The sequence below is a fragment of the Procambarus clarkii genome, chromosome 29 (assembly GCF_040958095.1).
Source record: "Procambarus clarkii isolate CNS0578487 chromosome 29, FALCON_Pclarkii_2.0, whole genome shotgun sequence".
Classification (NCBI taxonomy): Eukaryota; Metazoa; Arthropoda; class Malacostraca; order Decapoda; family Cambaridae; genus Procambarus; species Procambarus clarkii.
In genome coordinates, this window is record NC_091178.1 from 8,255,658 (window position 1) to 8,266,228 (window position 10,571).

Below are 10,571 nucleotides of genomic sequence, written 5' to 3' on the forward strand. Positions count from 1 at the left end.
GTCTGGGATAGTCTGGCCAAGTGAACACCTCACGTGGTCTAATATTTATGGTACGACAAAGTACCTTCGCCAGACGAACATTAAAAGACTATTAGGTTCAGAAGTTACACACACCAGTACTTAATGATCACGTGCCGACAAACTGTCGTACAAACCAAGTACAACTTTTTGCACAATTAAGAGAAAATGATTACGTTTGCCGTGATATGTTTTTGCATCAAGCTTATCAGGTGATAAAGTGCGTTTAAGATAATTATAAAGTCATAAATTTGGAAAATAGAGAATAACGAGCTTTTGTTTTAGTCACCGCTAATTTAACGTGACGTCTTCAGGAAATAAATTATAAATAATTTCTCCAACATTTTAAAATAAACAGGCTTTACTAATCAATTTATTTAGTTTCTTGGTTACATAATAGAAATATGTCTAAATCTGGCCAAATAGCGATATTATTAAATGAAAATATAAAATATCGATCGTAGCTAAATTCATAAATAATGAATTAAAGTTGACAACAGATGTAATGCTCAGTTCAGATTCCATATTAATAAAAAGCAAGGCGTCGGGAAGATGAATCCTCTCTCCCTCTCTCTCTATGTACGTCAGCCAGTCTTCCCGAGTCTCTACAACAGAAAAAAATATGGTACTAAAACGCACAGGAAGCGCGGTCGTTTGTGAGTCGCTACTGTTCATAGTACCATGTACTCTCATGAACCCAATGAGAGTACATATATATTCTTATATATATATATATATAAATAAAAATAAAAAAAATGTATTTTGGCGTCAAAATACGGTGTATGAGTTGAGTGGACGAAAGAAACTCTGAAAAAAATTTGTAATTTGTCCACACTGGTAGAGGACGTTGCACATGCATCCACGGTTTTCTATGTACAAGTTGGTTAGGTTAGATGAGTTGCTTGGGTTCGTACGTTTTTGGTTAGGTTAGCAACTTTGTATTTTGTACGTTGTGGCAAATCAAGAGAAGTGCGCAGTGTCAGCGTCCCTGGTTCACTAATCTAGTATCCAGACACGACCAGTGGCCTCGTTTGAGGCCGCTGGTCTCGGTCCCTCTGGTGTCGCCCACTCCAAGTTTCGAACCCCGCGGGGGTGGCAAGTGAAGCACAATGATAACGACACTAATAATGAGAAAATGGGAAAATAGGGCACCTCATCAGCGGGCTTGGAAACCAACCACCTTCCTTAGGTGTGAAAGTCAACCACCTCCCTTAGCTGGCGAGAACTCAATCAACTAACTCCCTCAGCGGGTGTGGAAGTCAATCACTTTCCTCAGTAAGTGAGGAGTGTCCCCGGTGTCAGTGTCCCAAATGTTAGCTTCCCAAGTTTCAGTATACCTGGTGTCATTGTCCCTCAACCTGTCCTAAAGAGAACGTCGCCTTTCGCCCGTATGCGTTACACAAGGCCAAAAATTGACATACTAGAAAATGGAAGCGGCTCGAGAAAGTGATGAACTGACCCGTATTCTATTTTGGATCCTCTGATAATTTAGAAGAGGACACTTTAATTTGACCGTTTTCTAAACGATGGAATCCTTAGGAGGACGGGCTGTGTCTTGGTGTCAGTGTCCCTGGTATTTAGTGACAACCAAAGTTATAAGGGCGTGTGTTAAGCCAGTGTGTGACCCGCCGTGTGGTCGTGACCAGGCATAAAATATATCAGTGCTCCAGTCTTCTTGGTGCGTCAACTAGTTCAACACGCATTTCTCTAAGTAATATTATTTAGATAATTTACATAGAATTTAATGTTATAGTTGTTGTGCGGAACGGTAACTAAGATAAATTTTACTTTATTCAGAGTGAATAACAACGACCTTATATTAGGGTGCGCCAAGTTAGGTTAGGCTAGGTCAAGTTATGTTCTTTTAAGTTAATAAGCCAGCATATGTTGTGTGTCAAGTCAATATTTACATTGTAAATATTAAGCTGAGGAACTGTTAAACAATTACTACCTAATCTTATAACATATAAAACACAGCGCAAGGGCGGCGTTTTAAGGAGACACTATCCCTAATAAAGCTAAACGATTCCACCTCGTGATCTTACACAACTGCAGCAGCTGAACACCTGAAGGCGACTCCAGTACACAGCATCCTGGTCCAACACCCCCGGTGAAACACAGCCGAGAGCTCGGGGGAATTATACCGTCAACGAAACGCTTTGTAACAGAGAGCGTGAGGAAAGTAGCGTGCACCCAGATGTTGAACCGGAGGGAAGCCCGGTCTGGGAGGCCACCAGTAACTCACCCGGCTACACCCATGGCAACCACATCCGGCAACCGGTCCTTGCTATTTCTGCACCTCAACCTCCGCTCGCTGATAGAACTACTTTTTCTTCTAAAAGACGCTGCTTAGACGTATGGTTAAGTTATGCTGTGTCAAGTTAGGTCAAATTCTTTTTAAGTTAATAGCCTAGCATATGCTGAGTCAAGTTAGGCTAGGATATATGTCAAGTCAGGTTAAGCCAGGTTCTACCGTATCAAGTCAGGTTATTCTGTGTCAAATCGGGTTAAGTCAGTGTCAGGCTCCAAACCGGATATGACTGTGCACAGCTATAGTGACCATCCTGCTATACAGGCCACAAAAGAACTAGATTTTATAGTCTCTTTCCTCTCTGACTTTTTTTATCAAGCTGTTACACTACATTTCTTGGAGGGGGGGGGGGGGTTGGAGTTTTAGTTGCTGATTTCAAATGTTTAAACAACTTGATCCTCAAAGGAGCAGATTCTGTTTTTGTTCTATAGCATAACTCTACAAAGTTGCATGTGTTGTATGTGTTGAATATGTTGCAAGTGTTGCATCAGCGGCTCACATAGATAATCGTGTCTTTGATGCCCACAATGTGAGGCCACTTTGTTTTCTGTCCGTATCTAAGTTATTTTATCGTCTTCCCGGGTTGAGCGCTCCTCGTTGTGGGAGTTTTATGTTTTAAACCAAAATCAGCAAATCGTCAGCATGAAGCGTCATCAAAAATCGTCAGCAGGTAGTGTCATCAGAGAGCGTCAGCAGGTAGCGTCAGCTGACGTCAACCTCTACAATCACACGTAAATTCGAATAGTTTTTCAATTCTTGAATTTTAACTAAGGAAATACACAAAAAATAAAACAAGGTTTATGGCATCTGTTAAGATGTAGACAGCTCGGCGACCGATACCGCCAAGTTTAGCTGCTGTGTCACTAATCAAGCTGCTACACGTGAAACTTGAACACTAGTTAGAGACTGTAACGAGTTAACAGCAAATGTAAATTGCTTAGCTTAAAAATTACTGGGGTACGGTTCTCAGTGAACCTCGTTATATGACTGAAATCTGCCTGTCACCGCCCAGATGATGATTGTAAATAGGGTGCAGCACCGCCCACAGGACGGGTATGGGGTCCACCACTGCCCACCACCTCAGTGTGAGAAGAGAAGCAGACACAGTCTGGAAATGGCATAGCAAAAACCTAACCAAAAAGTGTGACTGCTCCACAGTCACATCAGGAGAAAGACAACAGTGAAAGAATAGGTGATAAAACTGATAATAGGGGAGGACAGGTACACAGAGAATGACAAAGAAATGTGTGAAAAACTCTACTACAAGATATTCAAGGAGGTCTTCACAATAGAACAAGGAGAAGGAAGGTGGCAATAAACCAGGCAGCTTTGGAAGATTCTGAAATTACCAGAGATATGGTTTGGAGGTGGAGCTAGATCTGGATGTGACAAAGGTTATTGGACCTATTAGAATGGCACCATGGTTACTAAAAGAGGGAGCAGAAGCACTTTGCATTCAACTCTCGATGGTGTATAACAAGTCACTAGAACCAGGAGACCTACCAGAAAGTTGGAAAACAATTAACGTAGTTCCAATATACAAAAAGGGCGACAGGCAAAAGGCATTCAACTATAGGCCAGTGTCCCTAACTTGTATACCATGCAAAGTGATGGAGAAGATCGTGAAGAAAAGTCTTCTTGTACATCTTGAGGGAAGGGACTTTGCAACACCCCACTAACATGGGTTCAGAGATGGCAAATCCCTGAACCCATGCTAACTGAACTCACAGGGTTAATACCTATTGTCAGAATAATAATAATAATGGATATAATCAACAGAATATATAAATATTTAATAGAATAATATAATAAACAGAATAATAATTGTAAGAATCACTCCACAATAACCAAATTCAAACTGTGAAAACCCTTCTTGGAATATGAAAACATAGTCTCTATATTTTATACTAATATATATATATATATATATATATATATATATATATATATATATATATATATATATATATATATATATATATATATTACACATATACTGTACCATGACACGACCGTTTGTTATCCACTCGGAACTCACTCGCCGATAGCCTCAATAGCCAATGAGTCCTCCTAATTGTGTCCGAGGCCAGCCTCACAAGGCGGGAAGGTCAGTGTTCTGTCGTGGCTGTGTCCGAAGCCAGCCTCACTGGGCGGGAAGGTCACTGACACAATGGGTGTGCGAAACTTGGAACTCTGAGGCAGTCAACAAAGCTTCTCTGACTTTTTGCGCTGCCTCGTGTCGTCTTGAGATAGTGAAGTTGGTATCTCGCAAGACGTTGGATGAATTTAATGGTTTTATTATTAGTCACTGCTCGTAAGGCGAAGTGACTATTGTTGCATTATGTGAGTGTAAACATGTGTGAGTGGGGGTCACATAGGTGTACTCGCCTAGTACTCGTGGTCGGGCGTCAGCTCTTTATCCCCGCCTTCCTGCAAATAGTGGTTTAATGAAATGACTACACTAATTGTTCTATCATATTTACCTTAAATATTGGTGCGTTGAGGTATCATCGATTACTTTTTTTAATCCAAACCATTTATTTACGAATCTGTCGAGGAAGACGCTCTTACTGACACATCTATGAGGTATTTGTGTCTCCAGTTTCCACATGTTCCGCTCCGGTGTTACTTACTTTGAACATTGCTTCTCTGTCTGCTCGGTAACTTACCCTTGGAATCTTGTCGGTCGTAATCATGTCTGCCCTGTTCCATCTTCCCTCCAGTGTGGTGAGAAGCAGTTCCCTCAGTCTTTCTTCATAGCTCAGTCTTCCCTCTCCTCTCTTCCCCCCCCCCCCCCTCAGCTCATGAGCGAGCCTTGGGTTAATTTTTTTATTTTGCCCCGAAGGGCGAGTTTACTGGGCAGCGCCACTCATCTTGTGAGTGGACATACCGCCATAGCAGCATGTACAACACTCCTTGAGTTATCGCTGTTATGTACAGCGGGTTCCTTAGAATATTCTACTTGCCCTTAACACAGAGGCCACTGTACTTCTCGACAAATTAATTCAGTTATTAAAATTGGATCATGATAACGTTTTACCGGTTATTTGTTCTATGAACCAAGCATCGATTCGCATTCAAATGTGAACAGGAAGGATGCCCACCCAAGTGCGTGTATCTACTACTTTTCATACCAAGATCATGCACAGTTTCCCCCAACAACCAATAGACAGTTTTCCAGATTATATAGACTCATAGTGGACGAAATATGTAACATTTTACATATGCTTCAGTCATCCCTATTATTTACTTAAAAATCACATTTATCGGCCAGAAAATGATATTGTGCAGTGCAGCTTTCCGCGGAGATTTTCTTAACTGTATTGTGCTTCCATAGAGCGATAACCTGCACAACTTGGAAGAATTATTGCCAAGGAAAACACGCAAAAGTAACATATAATTAATGGAGCACCATCAATGGTGTTAATTATTTCCGGAAAAGAATTATCGGAAACTTTCTACGTAAAGAAAATGGGACGAAGTTTTTGGGAACGAATATACGAACATTAAAATTACATTTGAAATACAAAAAAAAAATAATTCTAGTATTTTCAGGTGGAATATCTAGTGGTCCCCAAAAGCCTAAAGCACGCCCTCCGGTGTGGTCTTGGGTTGTTGTTGTTGTTTAAGATTCACTACCTGAAATCAAAAGTTCCCAGTAGCACGGGCTATGGTGAGCCCGTAGTCTTGGGTAGTAACGACCAGGTCTTGTGTTGTGTCTCAGGAATATGTCTTCGTTCTAGCGTTAGTGAACTAACGTTCCCACGCTCGAAAGGAAACATTATTACTCCTCTGAGCATGTTACTGTCCTTGTTGTATTGTGTACTTTGCATTTGAGTGCGAGGAAGGAGTTCAATGGTAACAATTCTACTTAAAACGCGATGCAGGGAAATTTAACAAAGAATAACGCACTTGTTGTACTTTGTATCGGAGCATCTGGGGTGCGGCGGAGGCGCAGGTGTAGAGCAGATGTGACAGCAGAGGCAACCGACGGCTGCAGTTCTAAAACCATCACTGCTGGCTGCATGGAGGTCTTCTACAGTGACTCACACCGTTCGTCGCCCCCAGCCTCACTCACCTATCCTCACTTAACAACTCATAATTCGGTCATTCCACACTCACAACCTGATCATTATACACTAATAATTTGGTCATTATACACCTACACAATATGGTCATTATACACCTACACAATGTGGTCATTCTACACCCATAGCCTAGTTATTCTCCAGCCATAATCTTATCATTCTACACTCAAACTCCTGAAGCCTATTACCTGGATAATGTCCAGGACAAAAGTAGTCTTCCTGTTTGGACAGTACACTCATGTTGACTTCAATAACCCCCAGTGGTTGATGTAGGCCTTAAGCCCCACACCAAACCAAATGTAATGGGCAGCAGTTACCTGCTTCTGGAATCCTTCGGTATTTGAGGCTGTTCATTGTATGGTTGATAGAGCTTACTGCCTTCCGCTCCGGAGATCGGAGGCTCCTAGGGGTCCAAGTTAAATTATTATATATATATATATATATATATATATATATATATATATATATATATATATATATATATATATATATATATATATATATATATATATATATATATATGTATATTATATATACCTCACGACATGCCAGGGGTGTGCACACTAGCCTGTACCTCACCTCACGACGAAAAGGACACCACATACCATCTTCACATCTTCTCAGCTACATAACCTTCCCATTCCACTGTCAGTATCTCGCCCTGTTGATATGCTGGCTTTGATTAAGCTCTAACAAGCGAAATGTCTTAAAATCTCTCGACACGTTGTTACTTCTCCTGAGATAACTGTCTCTACGAGCATCTACAGCTTGTCCTCCATAATTAATCGGGCGACATACTTGATTATGTACTTCTAATTCATTGATTTATTAAAGAAAAGTTACTTAGTATGTCATTACAGTTTTACGTATTTGCTGCATATGAGGCAAACGAGGGGAGGCATATGTTAATTACTGGTGACTGAACGTAATCAAACACATGACCTTTGTTACTAAGGTGTCAGGTATCACACACATATTATAATACATTACGTATATATGTATTTAAGGCATCGAAATACTAATATCAAATATCAGAGAGTTTGTATATTCATACTCAAATGGCGTCGAATTATATTAGCATTAATACTGAATTATCAATAGTATTTATGTTATATAAAGCACTTGCCAACTGTCCAAGTACCAAAGGATAAAATTAATTAGGAGATAGAGCAGTTAGTTAGGAGATTGAGCAGTTAGAAGATAGAGCAATTAGTTAAGAGACAGAGCAGTTAGTTAGGAGATAGAGCAGTTACTTAGGTATTTGGAAAAGAGGGTCGTTGTTACCCTGAGACACGACACAGATCTGCTCGTCCCAGAGCCCTTTCTCTCGATTTCCCCTTCGTACAAAATGCAGTGGATTGGCCTAACTAAAAGGGTTAGAACCTGACGTTATTCACCTAATCTAAAGGAACCGATAATTACCAGCACCAGCATTCACCTCCGTCCAGCACCGCCACCACGGCATATCATCACCACCAGCACCACCACTCAACACCACCACCACCACACAACACCACCACCACCACACAACACCACCACCACCACACAACACTACCACCACCACACAACACCACCACCACCACACAACACTACCACCACTACTACCACCACCACCACCACGATTGAGAAACACCTCACAAATCTGATGAGGGATATAATAACAGCGGAGGACTGCGGGAGGTTACAGGAGGACCTTGTCAAACCCCAGGAGTGTTCAAATGGTTGCTGAAATTCAATCCCAACAAATGTAAGGTAATGAAGATTGGGAAAGATGAAGAGGCCTTCTGGTCTTCTCTCTCTACCTTACGGATAAGATAATTATCTAAGAGAACCATAAAGGGAAGGCAGCTACAGCAATCGGGAAGAGAGAAAGATTTAGGAGTGGATGCCGCTGCTACACTAACACCAGAGACACACATAAACACGATAACATCGGCAGCAGGCGAGACGCTGGCAAATATAATAACACCGTTCGGAAGCCTAAATCAGGACTCCTTCAAGGCAATCTATACAACCTTTGATAGACCAATACTGGAATATGCAGCACCGGCATGGAGTCCGCTCCTTGTGAAACATAAACCAGAAATTGAAACAGTACAAAGATTTGCAACAAGATTGGTGCCAGAGCGAAGAGGTATTAAGCCACGAGAATAGTCTGGTGGAACTATATCTCTCAACCCTGGAGGATGGAAGGATCAGAGAGACATGCTCACAACATACTAGATTATGAGGGGAATAGACATAAGGTGGACAAGGATGGCCTCTTCAGGCTGAGACAAACTAGATCAAGAGGACACAGGTGCCAGCTGCAAACGTAAATGAGTCGAAGGAATGTGAGGAAACACTGGAGGTACCCAGTACGGGAGGTCAACAAGTAGAGTGCTCTTAAAGAAGTTGTAGAAGCCACCTCCATCCACAACTTTAAGGGCAGATCCGACAAAAGAGTTGAACATCAAAATTGTTAAGTTGTAATGCAACAGGTACAACAAAGCTAGATGGCGGGGCCTAAAGTGCTAGACCTCACTCCCTCGTTGTCACTGTTAGGTAAGTACCACTTTTACGACCACGTAATCATGCCCTCTATTACTTTAACTATTTATTCTTCATTATTATAATTTGCAACTATTATTTACAACCTACAAAATTCGAATTCTAGTGCTCCGTTCCGTTCTACTGTTTACTAGGGGAGGGCGTGACGGCTGAGTGGACAGCGCTCTGCATTCGTAGTCCTAAAGTTCCGGGTTCAATCACTGGCGGAGGCGGAAACAAATGGGCAGAGTTTCTTTCACCCTGATGTTCCTGTTCACCTATCAGTAAATAGACAGTTAGGAGTTAGACAGCTGCTACGGGCTGCTTCCTGGGAATGTGTAACAAAAAAGGAGGCCTGGTCGAGGACTGGGCCGCTGGGACTCTAAGCCCCGAAATCATCTCCAGATAACCTCTCATGATACTGTACTCCCCCCCCCCCCCCCTCCCCTGCTGTCCCAGCCCATTCTCGCGAATATTCCCAACGTCAAGAAACTGTCCTATTACAGTGCCCTAAAATAACCTAAACAACCAGAGGACCCACGAACAGAAAACGGGACGTTATGTCAATTTCGCGACCCGCTACCCACTTTCCTGTACACTTAGGTAAACTATACGTCAAAACGCGACGTGCTATAAAGAGAACAGGTTGGCTGTCCGCCTACCCCCTACCCTGCACCCTCCTCCTCCTCCTCCTCCTCCCAGCACCAACCTACAGATCTCCCAAAAATGCTGCATGTGATTCTCATTTGGTGGTCTACATGCGGGTGACGTCAGAGATGCTTTTGAAGGACCATACTGCAACTCCCACGTAAAGCTGAAACGTGCTAAACCCAACCCGTTATCCGGCAACCTTATGAGTTGTGTGGAAGAGCACTGTGTCGCCTTCACGCACACGTGTTGAGATGTAAATCACAGACATAGTTGGCATGCTTTAGACCTGCTCTCGTCGGCTCTGGCTACAACCTCCGCCTCCTCCAGAAGATGATGTTATATCCACGTGGAGACCCGAGTCCTCTGCTGACGTCAGAAAAATATTATATCCACGTGGAGACCGAGTCGTCTCCTGACGTCAGAAAAATATTATATCCACGTGGAGACCGAGTCGTCTCCTGACGTTAGAAGAACACTATATCCACGTGGAGACCGAGTCGTGTGCTGACGCTTGCTAACGACCAACTGGTGAAAAGTGCACATATAAAACAGTCTTCCTAATAAGAGTATTCCTAGAACCTATCCTTGATATTATCCAGCAAAACTTACACAGCTGATGGAACCTAATTTTGTTGGTGTACAATACAGTGTAAAGGGAGTAAGTACTTACAATAGGACAGAAACCCTTGCTTCAAAGATTATGCGTAACTTTAGATACGAAAGTCAGCTAGATTAGGCTAGGTTAAAAACGATTTAGGTCTGTCGATATTGTCAGCAAGGCCGCAGTCTGCTTCTAGCCTTTATGAATAACTTAATCATTTACAGAATCAACGATAAGGGGTACATTCACAAGTCTATTTTCACCAGCCCGTCCTCCTATGGTTTTCCAACGTCTCGTACAAGTGTCCTCTATGTTCATGTACCAGAGGACCCAAAACAGAAAACGGGACAATACGTAAATTTCGCGAACCACT